The sequence below is a fragment of the Mastomys coucha genome, unplaced genomic scaffold, assembly GCF_008632895.1.
Source record: "Mastomys coucha isolate ucsf_1 unplaced genomic scaffold, UCSF_Mcou_1 pScaffold13, whole genome shotgun sequence".
NCBI lineage: Eukaryota > Metazoa > Chordata > Mammalia > Rodentia > Muridae > Mastomys > Mastomys coucha.
Window position 1 is genome coordinate 77651709 of NW_022196895.1, and position 19032 is coordinate 77670740.

A 19032-nucleotide genomic window follows, 5' to 3' on the forward strand; every position below is an offset into this window, starting at 1 on the left:
ATAGTACGTTTACACAAAGTTTTAGCATTGTATTCTTTTCCTGTCATACTGTTAACCCGCGATAATGGCTGCTTAACCTTTAGCATTTCCATGTCCCATTTGTGTACGAAGAATGTCCCTGTGTGTTCCTCAGACAACAATGGAAAATGGCTTTGTGAAGTGGGCACCACTGCTTCCGCTGCTATACAGCTAAAGCCACTGCGCTTCAGTCCTCTCCTCCAGTCATGTTCCTGAGCCGTTTGGACAGAAGCTCCCTCCAGGGTCCATGCTATACGATAGAACTCCTCTCTACCTCTCCTTTGGCAATGATTTCAAGAATATATGCCAGTGATTACAGTCCTCTGTTGGCTACATGACCATCTTCCCCAGACTTCCCAGCCAGACTCCCCATACCAGTGAATGGCTTCCCCTTCTCCTTTCAAAGGGCAGGTTCTTGTTACACGTAGACCAGGTGCCAAATAAAACCAGTGTTCCGGCCAATTCTGGAAAGGTCTGTGGACCAGATTCACCTAACTGGTATGTTTATGCATGAAAACTTTGGAACTGCTGGAATTCCAAAGTCCTGAGCTATGCAAAGGAGTGGGTTCCCTGTCTGGGCCTGGAGATGTGACTGGAGATTATATTCATCTGTGACTTTAGCACTTTATCTGTCATTACGTTACAGGGACTTTCTTCAGGCTTCTCATTTGTGTTTGGCCCATCTCCCCTAAAAACAGACAAAAACCAACAGGTATTTTGTCTCATGGAAGTTTTTTTTTTCCTATTATTTTTAAGTGTCTTTAATTTTAGTGAAATGTATGAGTATTTCTATTCTATTTTCAATGCACCTACATTATAATGCATAGTTAGAAGGTCTTTCCTTATACTTAGGTCATAAAGGGAGTCACTTATGTTTTCTTCTACTAGGTTTATGACATTATTTTTGCACTTAACTGACACATTTCCAGTGTAGTCTTGTATATGGTGAGAGAAATATAGACCTAAACTTATACTTCGTAGAAGGTTATGAAGATGGCAAACAGCCACTGATTAAAAATTTTAAAAGTCAAACAAATGTTTTTTTACAACATTAGTGATACCACCTTTATTAGACACTACATCAGTATCTAAGTGGGCTTGTTCCTGTTTTTCTAATCCATTTTGCTGTTTGGTGGACCCTCTTTCCAGAACCAGCCACCTTCCTTCCAACAGGTATGGCGGCTATGGATGTGGCAATTTCTTGATGTGCTAATAGCTCATAGGGCTGATTTTTCTACTAGCTCCTTCTCTTCTTCCTCCTCCCACCCTCCTCTTTTTCTGCTTCCTTAGCTCTTTCTTTTACATATCTTTTCTCATACAAATATCTGCATATCCCAAAGAAAACACAGCAGTGATTGAATTTTATGATGAGACAGGGACTCAGTCCTTTGGTCAGGCCAGTCTCAGATGTGCAATGGTCCTCCTACCTGGTAAGATGGGAGGAGCAGGATTTTAAGAGCACCCTACCAGGCCCAGCTCCCATCTGCTGCTGTTATAAAAGCAGCTTTGCTATCACAGTTCTTCTGTTATTTGTATAAGTGAAAGTTAGATGTTGGCTTACTCCAAATGTCGATTTGTTACCATCTTACTTGGTCCTCAGGGCCTTGCAGACATGCCCCATCATGTGTTAATGATTCAATTCTTCCATGTGTTCCAGTGTTCCCTTCCCTGTGACTTCACACAGTAGCAGTTGGATGCTGGGCCTTCTTGATTTCCAATCATGCTCCTAGTGTGTCTTATTGAAATGAAATAAATATCAGAGCTGTATCAAGAAAGATCCTTTGGGGATTATTTCTCTCAGTTCGTTAGATCGGGGATAGGTATGAATTTTACATCTAAAATGAAAAATACAAGGTTTTTCCCATTAGCTCTGTTAACAAGATAGGACACATGCCAACAGCCTTTCTATGTACACCATTCATATTCCAGAAATGAATGACACTTAGCAAATGATATCACTCAATTCTATCAGATTTATATCCCATTTTCTTGCTATCTTAATGAAAATACTTGGGAACTCGTTGTTCTATACTTATATCACTGCTTAGTTTTGTGACGTTGCATTACCTGATCTTACATAATTTAAAACAAAAGGCAACTAGGACTTCCTAGATTTTTTAAACTTCTTTCGCTGAATCCGTTATACTTGAGTTTTTTTATAAATCACAATTAGTTGAGTAAACAGGTTCCTTTGAGATAATTAGCTGTTGACTCTGCTACTTGGTATTTATTTGCAAGATTGACTTCTTATTTAAAAAAAAAACCATAATTTAGATTTATTAAATAATCATGAATACTCCTTTTATTTTTACTTTCCCATTTCATACAGTTTCTTTTTCTTTTCTTTTCTCTTTCTACTTTTGTATCCTGTTGAGCAGATCTATAATCTGGGCACATCTGTAATTATCTGGACACATCTGTAATTTTTAAGCATCTGGACACATTTATAGTCTGGGCAGATATGTAATCTATGGACATCTGTAATCTGGTCACATCTGTAATCACCTGTAACCTGGGAACACCTATAATCTGGCATATCTGTAAACATCTGGGAACATCTGTAATCTCAGCACATCTGTAATGTGGGCACATCTGTAGTCATCTGAGAACATCTGTAACCTCCATGCTTCTCTGGTGAGAAGAGAGGCAGAGACACCTGATGGTCATGGGCTCTTCCCTAGCCGGTAGTGCTGGATTCAGGTAATTCAGCAGGCGATGGGCCTGTGCTCTTCCTGGCTGTGCTGTGCATCCATCTCTTTCTGGAAGGTTGCATGGCCCACTGTCTGGACACCCTACAGTCTCTGAAGTCAGTTTCTGAATCCACACATCCCTGTGAGACCTCCGTTGGAGTTCTCTGAGATGAAACCAAAGAAAACCAAGGCAGGAAATTCTTCAAGAAAGGCATCCCACCAGGAAAGAGGCTCACACACTTAGCAAGGTCTGATGAACTTGGTACAGTGAGGGACCTAAGAGGGGAAAGCAAGAAAATACATTTGTGAAGTGAATGTACAATGACTAATGAGTTACGCATTTTCTCATTTCTCTACCCAACATTTCCAGACACCTGAGTAGCCCCTCTAATAATTCAGTGGGGCCGGCATCTGTGCTGCATCTCCTCTCAGTTTAGTAAAATAATAGATGGACTCTTATTCATACTTGGACTCTATCAAAAGCCAGCTTCAACACCGCAGGGTAAACCAAGGTGTGGCATAGAGTTGGAGACTGGGGGCTGGTACCAATAGTAGCTGTCAGGGGTCTGGGGCTGATGGCAGCCTGTGACTAGAGCAAAGAAAAGAAGGGGGAAAATTATGCACACACACACACATGCACACACACACACATACACACACATACACATATGCCTATACATGCACACTCACACACAGACATTGGGTGGATGAAACAAGACAAGTTCCAACAACTTCACAATATACATACACACACACACACACACACATACACACACACATACACACACACACACACACACATACACACACACACACACACACACACACACACACACACACATTGCTGGATGGAGCAAACTCTGACAAGGTGGCTCCAGCAACTTTTGTTTTCTTCTTCGTTGCTTTATATCCTCTAAGACAGAGTTCTCTATGGAAGAAAAGATGACCTCATGGCCACGAGTTACATATTCTCTAAAAAACGATCACCACGAAACCATATTCTTCAAAGACAGAGTAAATCAATTATACAAAGTGAAATTACAACAGAATTATTGCTTATGTATTCTTATTTTGAAACTCATACCAAACTAGATATTTCCAATGTATCTTTCTCTCCACAAGTTCACAGTAACCCCAAAACAATGATTCTTTTGTTATTAACAAAGTTAATAACAAAGTTATTATAAGTTATTATAAAATAAATTAACAAAGTTGAAGCATGGCAAGTCTATAGTTGCAAGCTCTTTCCTATGCTTAGCTGACACTAGTTTGTATTTACCAAGAAACAGATCAGCATCTACCTTATGTCCTATTCTTGAAGTCCTGATCAGCTAAACTGGCTAATCACTTGTTCTCTATTGTTATACTCATAATAGAATTATTTACTCTTTATTCATAACCCTGTTTTTTCATGGTGCACACTAAAACCTATGGCCACATCCCTAGATATCCAGGAACTCAAAGCCAACATAGAGTGAATGTTTTCTTTGATTATTAGCTTGTCTATTTTTCTCTTCCATGTGCAGTTATGTGCTTGAAGTGCCTGAAAGCTCACTGTATTCCTTTTCTAACTTATGCAGTCCCCATTACAAGGGATGGACTACATTTTATTCTTAATTCTAACTTTATTATAATTTAAACCATTTCCTTTAACTTTTTATCAATTTCCCTAACTTCCTAGAACTATTTAAATCCAGCCAGGAATGCTATAAAATCATTAATTCATTTAAACACTATAATTTTATGAAAGATCCTCTTCATATTGATCTGCAGGAAAATTGCCCAATAGAGTGGGTCCCGAGAAACTGACTGGCCCACTACAGTTCCTCTTGCATGGTGTCCGCCAGGATTCTGTTGAATTAACAATAAGTCATGGACATAGAATACATCTATTTCAAAGCTATAACTCTTGTGCTGGCTATTTTTATGTCAGTTTGACACAAGTTAGAGTCACTCAAGAAGAGGGAACCTCAATTGAGAAACTGGCCCCCAGCAGACTGACCTGTGGGCAAACCTATGTTATATTTCTTCATTGATTATTGGAAGGAATACAATGATGGATTCCCAGGCCAGCTCACTGAGGTCCAGACCAACCCTAGGTAGGTGGTCCTGGATAGTGTGAGCAAGCCGGCTGAGTAAGCCAGTAAGCAGCACTCTTCCATGGCTTCTGCTTCAGTTCCTACCTCTGAGTTCCTGCCCTGATATCCCCCAGCGATGGACTGTTCCTTGGAACTGTAAGATGAAATAAACTTTCCTCCTGAGGTGATTTTGGTTGTGGTCTTTTAACATGGCAATAGAAACCCTGAGACACCAAGGTTTTATATCTCACACTAATTCACCAAAACAGACTTTAGTAGAATTCCTCTAATCTTTTAATACAGGTTTTAAACAGCAAATTATAAATGGAATAATTTATGTTTCGGGGAGATACTTTTTCTTCTGCTGAGTGACTATCTGAATGTTTATTTGAAGTTGATGTTTTTAATTATGAAACAAGTTTAGTGTGTAGTTTACATATTGACAGAGGGAACAGTGGGGGTAAATCAGGAAAGAAGAGCAGCACCTGGGGGTTGCTAAGCAGCATCTATTGTCCCAGCAAAGCAACATTTTCAATTTAGTGGTTCTTGTGTTTTGATCACAGCTGATTCTTCAGCCCCAGCTGACTAGAAACAAAGAGACTTGATACAAAATGTCAGACAGCTCCAAAAGCCTCTTTAAGGGACTCTCAAACTTTCCTCTAGAAGCCAGGCCTGCATTGTCTGAGTTTCTCTCAACATTTTAATCTTCTAAATTCCCACGGGAACAGTCCTGAGCTCTAAGCAATTAATGGCTTTTATAGCTCAAAGTTCAAATGCCACCATAATCCTCCTCAAAATGCATAGTCAGGTCTGTGAAAGCAATACCTCATAAGATACTAATTTTTAAGTCCAGTTTCTCTTGCTGTGATATGACACTACCGGTAGAGGCAACTTGAGGGGGAAAGGGTTTAATTGAGTGTTACAGCTTGTAGGTCACTATCCAGGGAAGTTAGGTTAGGAACTCAAAACAGAAAGCTAGAGGCAGGAGCTGATGCCGAGGCCACAGAGGAGTTCTGTTTACTGGCTTGCTCTTCAAGGTTTGCTCAGCCTACATTCTTATACAAATCAGCATAACCTACCCAGGAGTGACACAACCCATTCCCTCATTGGCTGGATCACTCTACACCTATCATTAAGAAAGGTACTACAGACTTGCCTAAAATTAATATAATGGAAGCCCCCCCACCTTCTCTTTCTCTCAGCTTTCTGAAAGAAAGTTTTTCTGTGTAGCTCTGGCTGCCCTAAACTCTGTAGATCAGGCTGGCCTCTAACTCAGATGTCTACCAACAAAGTTGTATGTCAACACACCTTATTTTGAGGAATTTTCTCAGTTGAGGTTTGTATTCCCAAACATATGTCAAGTTGACAAGAAACAACCAGCACATCTCTTGGATATGCAAACATATGAGATGTTGTTTATTTCCAATGCTCACAAACAAACAAAGAGACCCTTAGCCCTCAGGCCCACGGGATTCAGCCAGGGCACCTCTGAGACCACAGGGAATGGTTAGTGACAATTAAGGTGGAGCTATAGGTTCCTGACCAGCCTTCCAACCTCTCCACGTGCCAACATTCCCACTGTGCCCATTGCTAGGATACTAACCCACATTCTTCCTTTGCTATAAACAACCCCTGTGCTTCTTCCCTTAGGTTCTCTCTCTCCATGGTCCTGAGCTCGGGTTGCACATGGACTGTTGTTTTTTACTTCGTTGTGATGTCCCGTGCCTTGTTACCAGCCCACGGATTCTTTGCAATTAGCACCCAGGTGCTCTCCTCTGCTCTAGACAGTGACAGAGAGAAGATGGAACGTTGTCTGTGTTTCTCATCACTGTCCCTCCACAACTAGGACATGGTAACTACTCAGCTAATAGCCACGGAATAAGTGAATGAATGAATTGATGCCCTCACCAGCTCTTGGGAAATTACCTTTGGAAAGCAATTTACTCCCTCACTGCTTTTGTTTCTCCATCTGTAACAGGAAAGCAAAAATGCACAATGTTCAAAATCTATTTCCTAATTAGGTAAAATAAGGTAAAACTATTAATAAGACCAACGCACAGAGATAGAATGTATCACCTAAGACCAACCTGCCCGATTTTACAGTCGGGTCTTTCTTGCTTATGTCTCTTTCACAACAATGTTGAGAAGAAAGTGCACAGACTAAGTGATCTTAGTCTGGAAAGTTGGTAAATATGTATAGCAAATCTACTTAATCAAACTTGAAAGGAGAGTGTCCAGAGAGAACACTCGGAATCCACACTGTGTAAGCAACAAGCCCAGGCCATACATGGGAGTTCACACTGTAAACTCAGAGTCTAGGCTATAACAGAGTAATCCTCACTGTGAACATAGAGTCCAAGCTACACACGAGGAGTCTACACCATGGAAGCAGAATGCAGGCTGTACATGGAGAGTCCACATTGTACAGGGATTCCCGGGCACGTGCTGGGAGTCCGTGCAGCTTTCTGAGCTCTGACTCCTACAGCGTGAGGTCTGTGCACTCAGTCCAGCACTACTGGACTCTGCCTCCACATTGTCTTGAAGGCTAGGTTTAGCTTCAGGGCTCAGCCTCCTGATGGATAGACCATTCCTCTGCCACCCACATTCCCACTGAACTTTACAACCAAGGACCTGCTCTCCTTGCCATGGTGTCTACCCTCCAGATACTTTATGATCTGTTCTGATGATGAGTGGTTTCCTATTCTATTACTATTATTTTCTAGAAGTTGGGGTACCATGCCCACTACCCACAGAAGCCCTCAGCTGCTTAATGGTTCAACTTTCTTTCCGTTTACTGTGGAGATTGTCAGTGTTTTCTTGATTTTGTTTTTGTTCTTGATTTTTCTTGGAGCTGTTAGGTTAATTTGGAGGAGTGGAACTATAGTTGGGGGAAACCCATATCTATCAGCTTGTTTTTAAGACCAGGAATTTGCCCCCTCATTCTATGTTATTTTCTGATCTGCAATTGGACCATTCTGCTCTCAAAGGCATAGGCTTTTAAGCTGCAATCATACCACATGTTGTTTTAAAACAGAGAAAAATTATTTCAGTCTTTAAAGTTCTTCTTTTTATGTGTCCTTAGAATAACTAGTCTGCAGCTTTGGTTTGCCATAGTTGTTGAATATTCATAAGGTTCTGTCTGCTTACTGGATAATTATATTACATTAATATGGTATGAATAAATAAAAGCAGTAATTATGCTTTTATCCTGTTCTGTTTGACAATTTACAGTTTGCTTGTTTCAAGAATAAAAGGAAATTGCCACATTTGAAACAATATTATTTCATTTCTAAATGAGGAGGGATACCCCCTCCCTGAAGACAGGTTAAAGCAGAGAGGATTCTGCCCTTCTGAGCCAAGATAAAGATGCCATGCTAGCTCAATGCTGCTGCATAATGCAAAGTCAAGACTAGGTGAGCCCTTAAGAAGGAGAAGAAAGACACACGCCCTGGTGGAAAAGTACAACTTGCCTTGGATGCTCTCAGGTCAATACCCACGCCTTATCAAAAGAGAAACCAGGTGTGGACTGGGAGAGGAGGGAACCAGGCCACTGTCCCTTATCAAAGGTTCAGAGGAGATGATGGCTAGATTTTCATGAAAGGTTTTGGTTTTAGAGGTGAGAATATTAATAGCTTTAAAGCAAAGGACATTAAACAAAGGAGGAAGAAGGATCTTAAGGTCAACCACGGTGAGATACTGCCATGGAAATATAATTGTAGAGAGAAAGAGAGAGAGATGGACAGAGAATCTTGAACTTGGAAATACTTGAGAACTTACCCTACAGTGTTTGCCCACATTTTAAATTTAAATAAGTTTGTAATGTTTTTAAACAGGGATGCAAATGAAAATAAGTGATATTTGAGATCTTTTAGTCCTTCTTCAGAAAAGACACAGATGACTCCATAAACAGCTTGTTCTTAAAGCAAATCAACAAGATGATTTTTAACAAGGCAGGAAAACAACATCCCAGATGAGCCCCTGAGAGAAAGAAACAGTTCTACATTGCATTGTTTCCTGGGACACTGGTGTCCTGCCTGTGAAATTCTACTTCACATAGGAAAAAGATGGCCCAAATCATAAGCAAGATAATGGTTGATGGCCGCACTCAAAGCATACTTGTAAATGGCTCAATATCGATATGAGAGAACATGACGAGTGGCGCTTCCCCGTAGAGAATCCTGGGTTCAATGCTGTTTAAGCACTTGCATCAATTTTCTGAATGATAGGAAGGAGAGCAAGTTCATTAAGTGTGCAGTGTACCCGGGCTGGGAGCTGCAGATAACACCGCTGAGAGCCAGGCCAGATTTAATCAGGACCCTGAAATCTAACTCAATGCATGGTCAGGGGAGAGGAGGACATAGCACAGAGGGTCAGCACACACTTCCTGGGTGGGAAGGGCTCAAGACATCAGGTACCCAGAGGCCCCATATAGCCAACCAAGAGGTAATGAGTGGGCTCTGAAGACCCGCCAGGGGACAGACAGGTGCCTCCTGCTTCGATTCATCTCTGAGGCGCCATGCTGAATGGATTTGAAATTTGACAAAAAAAAAAAAAAAAAAAAAAAAAAAAAAAAAAAAAAAAGACCTGAACCTTAAGCTGAGAATAAAAGTAACAAAGCTATTCAATAAAAGTGTTTGGGAATTGAAACGAAAAAGGGTTAGTTAAGGAACCTGGTAAATTATCAAAAGCCACATTGAAACTGTTGCACAATCTGCACAACAGAACAGTAACAAGCTATACAACTCCCTGAGAGCCAGAAAAAAGCCACGTGCTTTGTCTTCATTGGTGAGTGTGTTTTCTTCGTTGCTGTTGGATTTTATTCACAACATGGAAGGAGACACTGTTTCTCAGGGTTTGTTCCCCTTCTGAAGGACCATGGGCAGGTTTTAGAGGTCGCATGGCTATGGTGTCTGAGGATACATATTACTGAGTTGGTGATGCCTGGCTTTCCTACCCTCCTGTCACCCTCTGAAGAGGTGACACACCAGGGCTTAACAAGCTGAAAGGGATTCTGTAGAGAGCTGCAGAAACGATTAAAGACTCGGAAAATAGGACCTATGAAGGAAGATTAAGGGATCTACACTCACTTAGCCTGGAGCTGGGAGCTGACCTAATAGCATCTTCAGGATGTGAAGGGCTATCATGTGGAGGAGGGGAGCAGCTGCTCCCTCTTCTAGAAGAGGAGGCAGAGAGGACGCAGGCTTAGGCTTCCATTGGGAGGGTTAAGAAGTGCCGCAGAGCTCCCTTCAGGGAGGGCTGCTAGCTGAGACGTGGAGGCCTTAGCAGGTTGTGATGCCTGCTATGCCACCATAAATGTCCCATTCTACATGTACGTCTTTGTTGGTTATTGGCTCAGTTCTTTGAAAGTGTCTGTACATTCTGAGGTTTACCGGGAGAACAGGAGACACTTACCACAGCTTACAGAGGTATAGCCACTAGCTACATACCTGAGAGAGAGTGGCCACACTGACCAACAGGGAGCCACCTGGAAACTCTTTCCAAAAAAAGGAGGTTATATTCCACAAAAATGTTGGGATGCACTCTGGCCTTGAGTCTGGCTTCTTTATGATTAATATGATTGATGTTTGACTTATTTTTAAAAAAAGAGTGGTCTGTGTATGACTGTAACTGTGTGTTTGTGTGCATGTGTGTGTATGTCTTGTTGTTGATATTGTCAAGAAGAGAAGGCTGACCCCTCTAGAATATTTCAGATTTCTAGACTCTTAAGTCACCGCCAGCTATTACTCTGTTATGTTTATCATTAGCCTCCGGCACAAATAATTTGAGCATTCTTTGTGTTTCTAGTGTTGGCGTGCCTGTACACGGAGTGCCACACAGGGTGAATGTTCGAGCTGTCCCTGAGATAAATGCTCTGCAAGCTGTGTTTGCAGCAGTGGGGCTCAGTTTCCCTTGATAGACCCGTTACTGTTTGACAATGTTCACAATGAATGTGTTTTGTCCTTTAAACAGAAACAAGCAACCTCCCCTGCCCCCCAGTAGTGTCTACCCTCCAGTGAAAGTGAAGACAGTGAAATAACACTCAGGTACATTTTCTTCTATGTGGGAGAGGCTTTTCATTAAACGAGACTGCCGTCCTCAAACCCTTTGGAAACCAGGACTTACAAACTGCACTCTGATCTTTCCTCCTGACGTAACGCGTCAGCTGTGCCAGAGTCCTCTGTGTTCTGTGACCTTCCTCTCTGTATGAATTCTATTCCTTTGCCCTGAATCTTTCTGGGAAACTGCCTTTGTCTTTACCCACAGCCCTTCCTAACCTTCAATTATCAAGGAAGTCAGCCAACTACAGACCTACCCAGGGCTTACTGTAATGTCTTGAACACTCAAGTATACTTCCTATAGAACTGTGAAGTACTGAGGTCCTGTCTTCCCTTAGCTGCATTCTTCCTGTGTAAAGGAGCCAGCCATCACATAGAAACTCAGCTCATGGGTGCGGGGTAGATTGTAGAACTAGAAAAGATTGGAGAAATGATGAAGAAATTAAAGGGATGGAGAGGATAGTTGTCGCGAGAAAGAAGAGGGACTTTGAGGAAAATGTATGGGTTATGGAGGGATGAAGTCAGCGGGACTAAGTGGGTGGAGATGGTGAATAGATTACATTGACGATGGTGATGGTGGAGGGGTGGAGGGGGGCAAAGGGATGGACCAGCAAAGAGTCCCAAGTTCTGTGTAGCGAGACCTATCTGGGGCAAATATGTCTACATAAGTCCTTGTCTCACACGGTGAACCATCTCAGGTAACTGAGTATCTTGAGTTCTCCCACAACCACAGACTGATGACACTGCAGCTGTTGAACTCGCTTAGCGCTGGAGTCATGCTCTGTTTATTTTAGAAGAAATGTGTTTTTATATCAACCAGGTCTGTTCATCTCCCACATCAGCAGCAACCTCAGATTCTGAGGACTCACGATGGGGCCTGAAGTGGCCGCAGGCAGCTTTGTGAGCTGATGATGGGAAGCACTCACTGGCTGCTTCTCTAAGGTAATGCAACGTTCACACCTGACAATAGTTTTGAGCTTTTATCAGTCTTGAAATGAGGGCATTACAGAATGTGTTATCCAGAATATATATACATATGTTATATATAGATATATACATAAATATAAACATGCATATATCTATACATATATAAACATACATATATACATATAAATACACACACATGTATATAAAACATACATATAGAATCAAGGTTTTTTTATGGACCATGAAGAACAATATGCATTTGTATTTCTTAGGCTTTTATTAAAGACACAGAGGGAGGGTTCTTATCACCCTCTATATGACTTCTTTAAAAATAAATCAACTTTATAAGGTTAACCAGCATTTCAAAGCCACTCTATTCTTTTAGATGTTCAGGTTGATACAATCTCAATTCCATCAAAATACAGTTCTTTGTGGCAACTTTTATAGACAGCTGCTTTGGCCTCTCTGGTCCCTTTTGTCCTGTGAATGACTCCTTTCAGCGGAGAGCCCTGCTATGTAAACATCAGTCTGCAGGTACAGAGCTGCACCAGTGACGTTGACTCCTACTTTAGATGTGAACAGTGGCCCATCTGATGCTGCTTGAGTAGTCTGCTATTAAAGTAATTGTCATGATTGATGCCACAAAAGTTGTGTTCTTTAAGAACACCATCAAACCAGGAATAATAGTACTTAGAGGAGATTATCTACCAACAGACAAAACATTTATGGTCATAAATGAACCCACTCCTTGTCCTATTATCCAACAGAGATTGTTATATACCAAAATTACATTATCCACAGCCTTACATGACCTAACAGCCATAAACTATGACTAACATCATGAAATTCTCAAATAATTTTGACAAAGAATAATATATGGACATGCAAAGAATTTTAAACAGCTCACTGGGGAAGTCGGTTAACAGTCGACTGGATTGTAGATTGTTGTCTCGGATTGGGGTTGTTTCTTATTTACCTGAATTTCTTAATACAACAAATATCAGAATATAATGCTGTTGGTTCTCCGGAAAATAGGCACTTTGGAGTCCATGCTATAGGAGACATTAAGGATATTTACGTTTAGGCAATGATATCACTGTATGACTTTGTGTAAGTTTGAAAACAGTATATGCTCACCAATGAGTCTCTTAAGCAGGGAGGGTCACCTGTGTACTACAGGCACGTCTGCTCTTCTCACAGTGGGACTAGTACCAGCCATGTAACATGAGAAACTCGTTTGTGCTCCTCTTGCCTGGTGCTGACAGGTGTCCCTTCTCCATTCAGATTTCCTCTGCCCTCAGTTGGGATCAGTGGCCCTGAATATCCCCGGAACAGCAGAGCCCCTGCCTCTTCCTGGAGATAAGCTCCAGGAGTGGCTCTCTCATTCCAGCCTCATCCAAGTCCTGCAGGAAGATGGTGTTACTAGGGCATCGGCAGGTGGCACCGGGGTTAGGGAGGGAGAGGGTGACACTAAGGCACACTTCCGGGAGCTAGTAACACATGCCAATTGATGGAGAAAGTGTGTATACTTACCCTGACCTAAGCACTGGACAGTGTTCACAGTTGCTGAAATATCATGGAGCAAGATCCACCAGACATAGATTTCATGTGTTTCTGTAACAGACAAAAACACATAAAATGAAAAGGAATCACAGAAAGGCTTTTGCCATAATTAAATGAATGTATACAACCTAAATTTTAAAAAGGAATAAAACCAAGAGGCTTCTCTCCTCCCCAGCACCCCTCCCTCTGTTCCCCAAACCACTGGTTTCCCTGCCAGCTTTTTTCTCTGCCAACCTCTGTTGCTAAGCATGATGGCTACCTCCTACTGTGAGCAACTTGGCTAGCTCTTGCTGTCTGTGGCATGAGGCTCTCGTCACACACTTTAGGATTCCCCATTCCCACTCTGTCTCCATTCATCTATGTGTGGGATTATGGCAGCTAGTCCCCTTGACTGCATCAGAACAACACAGGGGCTTTTCTGCTGGGCTCCCTATTTTAGACTTGAGCATTTGAATGTCTCTGAAGTGTAGGGCTGAGTTCAAAATGAGTAGGGGAACAACAGGAAAGAGAAAGAGGTAGAAGTCTGGTGACACTCTTCAGGTACCCTGCTCCTCTGAAATGCCATCTGCCTCTGCCCTCACCTAGCCCCTGCCCAGGTCCCCGCTGAGCACAGGGTATGTACTGGAGAGATCTGTCTTCATTTTCCTCTTCTTCCACTGTTTATGGCAGAGTAGACGCCACTTGGTTTATGACCTGTGATACAAGATCCGAAGGTAGGTACCACACTCGCTGAAACTCTACCCCTTGTATCTTGAGAAAGCAAGTGAGCCTTTGTGGCTATGTGGGGGATGACAGGTTTGTTAAACAGAAGATGTGATCAAGTTCACAGAAGGGTGGAAGACTCTGTGGTTTGGGACCTTCTACTATGTGTGCCACCGTTGTCATGTGAAGACGCTTGTCTCCTGTCTTCTTCCTGTGTGTAAAAACTTCCTCACCCTGGGGATAAATTTAGGAAATGGTCAAACAAAATCGCCCAGTCCACTCATCGTGCAATCTCAGCAGCTAGGGCACAGGCTTACAGCAGGAGTGTGGATATTCAGAGAGGAACATTGAAGAGAGAAAGACCTCTCTGGCCCCAGCAGAAACCACTCAGTGGGAGCAGGTGTTAGCCCCAACAGCTCCCATGGAGGGCCAGCATCCCCATCAACTGCACCTGGGCTGTGACTGGCTGCATCAACCTCCTTCTGCCTCTCGATACTCCGAGTGGTCTGTTGTAGCCGTATCCTCTCAGGATATTCTACAATAAGCATAGGGGCATCTTCAGCACCAACTCCTGGCACTGCATCTCCCTCACCACAACTCTGTGATTCTGGAACCCCATCCGTGATGGTGGGCAATTCTGTATATATCAAATGAGTCAGCCCAGGTTGTGGGTGCCAAGAGCTAGTGGTGGTATTGAGGCCTGATGAAACATGTTAACCAACATAATCAAATCCCAAATAATTAGAAAAAGTAAGACAATGGGATAAAATAATTACCTTAGATAAAATTCACAAGCTACTATCCAAAGATTCAAAAGATGATGCTAGCTATGGGCTGGTAGTGTTTAGCAACTGATTTCCAAAAACAAAAGCACAAAAACCCAGTGTGCAGCATTTGCCAGCCTCCTACTGAGGCTGTTGCAAACTAACAACTTGATATCAACTGGCTCACAAAATTCCTGAAAATGTAACAGTTGGCTCCCTTGTCCCGGTGAGTGCCAACTCCAGCATGCACCAAGCCATTATGGAGTGTGCCTTGTGAGGTTCCAAGAGATTAGCACATTTCAATTTATCTTAATCTTCACCAGAATGCAAGCAGGAGGGTGGCTGGGAAGTGTGGAGCCAGGTTACAGTGGAGGCAGCCCGGCTCATGTGGTATCTGGCCTTGCCACCAGCCCTGAATACGAGGGGACTGAGTGATTCTCGTTGTGCTTGGCTTGGCAGAAATAAATACCACATGAGGTGATATTCTCCATGGTGAGTGTTTCGTTTAAAGAGGAGAAGGATAAAAAAGATTTCAGAAGGTGAATGAGCCTGCTTCTGGCTAGCCATCCAACAATGTGGGAGCTAAAGATGGAGGACATTGAGGAAAGCCACCATTGGGCACAGAGCCTGATAGAGTGCTCAGTTTGAAATGGTCACCTAAAGGTATTTGTTTATCTGTGTGTGTGTGTGTGTGTGTGTGTGTATGTGTCTCTGCATGTGTCTCTGTATGTGTGTCTGTGTCTCTGTATGTGTGTATGTGTTCCTGTGTGTGCCTGTGTCTCTGTGTGTATGTATGTGTCCCTGTGTGTGTCTGTGTCTCTGTATGTGTGTATCTGTATCTCTGTATGTGTCCCTGTGTGTGTGTCTGTGTCTCTGTATGTGTGTCTGTGTCTCTGTATGTGTGTATGTATCCCTGTGTGTGTCTGTGTCTTTGTATGTATGTCTGTGTCCCTGTATGTGTGTGTGTCCCTATGTGTGTATGTGTCCCTATGTATGTCTGTGTCTCTGTATGCATGTGTCTATGTGTGTATGTGCATGTGTGTGTGTGCATTTGTCTGCACAAGCACTCATGATGCACTAACTTATGCATGCCAGCATAGAAGGCAGACGAGGTCAGCATCAGGACCCTTTATTGCCTCTTAACCTTATTACTTGAGACAGTTTCATGCACAGAACCTGGGGTTTGCTGTTTTAGCTAGACTGCCTGAGCTGCAAGCCCTGCAATCCCCCTGTCTCCACTACTCGACCCTGGGGCTACAGACTCATCCCGTCACCCATTACATGGGTGTTGGACATCTAGTCTCAGATCTGCACACTCAAGCAGCAAGGCTTTCACCCATTAAGCCATCTTCCCAGCACAAGACGTTTACTTCACACACATAGAACAGAGTCGTCTGAGTACAGTTGTGGCTTGAAGAGATGCAGAAACCCAAGCCCTATTGGCTGGTGTGTAGAGAGGGCCGTGCCTAGGGGCTTCATCGCAGTCCTGTTCAGACCACCCCTTGGGATCTTTCCCTCCACCACACTAGGGAGGGGTATGACCACAGCAAGGCTTACAGCATTGGCTGCAGAGCCGCAGAAACTTGGGCTCCTGCTCATGCCGCATCCTGGTAGGGTGCATGACACAGGCTAATCCCGTTCACAGTGACCACATCAAGAGCCCCCTGTGCTTTTCCTCTATCTGCTGCACCTTTTTGTTCTGTTTCCTTTGTTTGTCCTGTGGGGTTCTCATTGCTGTTCCTCCATCACTACCTTCTACCCCTCTTGCTCATTGCCATTTTATCTCCTTCCGTCTACCTTCCTGACCCCTAGGTAAAGCACGATCACCATCTGTATGCTGGTGATTTGACAGCATCTACCTATAGTCTGTTTATAGCTCAGAACTTGCTCTATAGAACTATAGCCCTAGACATTGCTACTATCCCTGTCCTTATGCAGGCCACTGCATGCATGTTCATCAGACTCCCCAAAGCCAGGGAGAGCACAGCTTATCAGAACCCTCCCTCCGTGCTCTGCATTGATGGCCTGCTGAGTTCTTGGTACCACAGATTTGAAAAGCCGGTTGTTCTTCAACTAATAAAGAAGGAATCACCAAAGTGCTTCCTGTCTCGTATGCTCATCCACCCAGGCCAAGTAAGACAACTGTACCCGCCCATATGAAGTTACTGGAATGCCAGACTCTCTGGGAGGGGTGGTTAAGACACATTTACTTAATTTTTATCTGTATATGTAGGTGGCTGAGTATATGTATGTGTGCCATGTGCGCATGCGAGCCCACAGAGGTCAGAATTGCTGCAGAATACCCTGGAACTGGAATTACAGGCAGTTATGGGCCTACATGTAGATGATAGAAATCAAAGCCAGATCATGGGTGAGAGCAGTAAGCATTCTTTAGGACACAGTGAAGGAGCGATATTTTGTAATAGGAACCCAAGAAACAAAGCTAGCATTGAGACTGAGGGTTAGTGTTAAGAACATTGCAAAAAACAACACAAGCAGAGATCAGAAAAGCCGAGCACACCTGGAGACGATGAACCCAACACGCTAAGATGGGATTGCTCTAATGACATCCCAGAGGTTCAGGAGAGTCTGGGGCACAGCCCGAGGAAAGCCTGCAGCTTCGACTATACTCTGACCCCAGTGACAGTACGTCCTCACCCAACCCATGATCCAGGTGCTGCTAGCAGACTGTGGACCACCCTGTGGTGACAACAGGAAAATAAAGGCACTCTCAATGAGGACATTAGAGGGAATGTATGCTAGCTGCTCTTCTTCTTTCATTTTAAGACTATTTCTATGGTCACGTTTGTGTGGATGTGTGTGACTGTGTGGGGGTTGTGGACAGGACTGCCATGCAGGGGCAGGCCAGAAGAGAATGTGAATTCCCACCGAGATGGAGTTTCAGGTGACTGTGAGCTGCCTTGTGTGGGTGCTGGGAACTGAACTCTGGCCTTCAGCAACAGAGAGATACACTTTTAGCCACCAAGCTGTCTCTCCAGCCCTAGGAATTCTTTCTAAAGAATGGCTTACGGAGAAAGTAAACTGTCAAAGAAACAATCGCAGAGTGTTAGGACAAAGGAGGTAGATGCAAGGTGTATGAGTGGATAAACACGGAGAGGCTCCTTCCCAGGAATGTCACGTGGTAAACCATACCAGGGGTAGGCACACACTGCCCCACCATCTGTGGGTGATGGCTACTTAGAAGGACAATACAGAGGAAACCTGGGTGAAAGCCAGCATACCTGCTTCATTGGCAGAGAACACTCCATGACAGAAAGCCAGTCATCCTACCAAGCACACACCAAAGCAGTGCTATAAAAGCCATTTCGTTGATTCTTGTATACTTTTTTGTGTTTCTATTGGGTTCATTTCAGCCGAGTTTGATTATTTCCTGCCTTCGACTCCTTTTGGGTGAATTTGCTTCTTTTTGTTCTAGAGCTTTCAGATGTTCTGTCAAATTGCTGGTGTATGCTCTCTCCAGTTTCTTTTTGTAGGCATTTAAAGCTATTAGTTTTCCTCTTAGGACTGCTTTCATTGTGTCCCATAAGTTTGGGTATGTTGTGGCTTCATTTTCATTAAACTCTAGAAAGTCTTTAATTTCTTTCCTTATTTCTTCCTTGACCAAGTTATCATTGAGTAGAGTGTTGTTAAGCTTCCATGTGTATGTGGGAATTCTATTGTTTATGTTGTTATTGAGGAGCAGCCTTAGTCCATGGTGATCTGATAGGATACAAGGAATTATTTCAATCTTCTTGTATCTGTTGAGGCCTGATTTGTGACCAATTATATGGTCAATTTTGGAGAAGGAACCATGAGGTGCTGAGAAGAAGGTATATCCTTTTGTTTTAGCATAAAAAGTCCTATAGATACCTGTTAAATCCATCCGTTTCATAACTTCTGTTAGTCTCGCTGTGTCCTTGTTTAGTTTCTGTTTCCATGATCTGTCCATTGCAGAGAGTGGGGTGTTGAAATCTCCCACTATTATTGTGTGTGGTGCAATGTGTGCTTTGAGCTTTAGTAAAGTTTCTTGTATGAATGTAGATGCCCTTGCATTTGGAGCATAGAGGTTCAGAATTGAGAGTTCATCTTGGTAGATCGATCATACTTCGATGAGTATGAAGTGTCCCTCCTCATCTTTTTTGATCACTTTATGGTGAAAGTCAATATTATTTGATATTAGAATGGCTACTCCAGCTTTTTTCTTGGGACCATTGGCTTGGAAAATTGTTTTCCA

At 42.9% G+C, this 19032-nt stretch overlaps 1 long non-coding RNA gene across 1 annotated transcript; it reads right to left on the reverse strand.

The window, feature by feature from the left end:
* Nucleotides 1–12679: 12679 nt before the first annotated feature.
* LOC116087420 lies at nt 12680–13386 on the reverse strand. Its single transcript, XR_004117430.1, has 3 exons — nt 13303–13386; nt 12907–13172; nt 12680–12821 (listed from the first exon to the last, which is right to left on the reverse strand). It is a non-coding gene; the product is annotated as an uncharacterized LOC116087420 (long non-coding RNA).
* Between the last annotated feature and the right edge of the window lie 5646 nt (nt 13387–19032).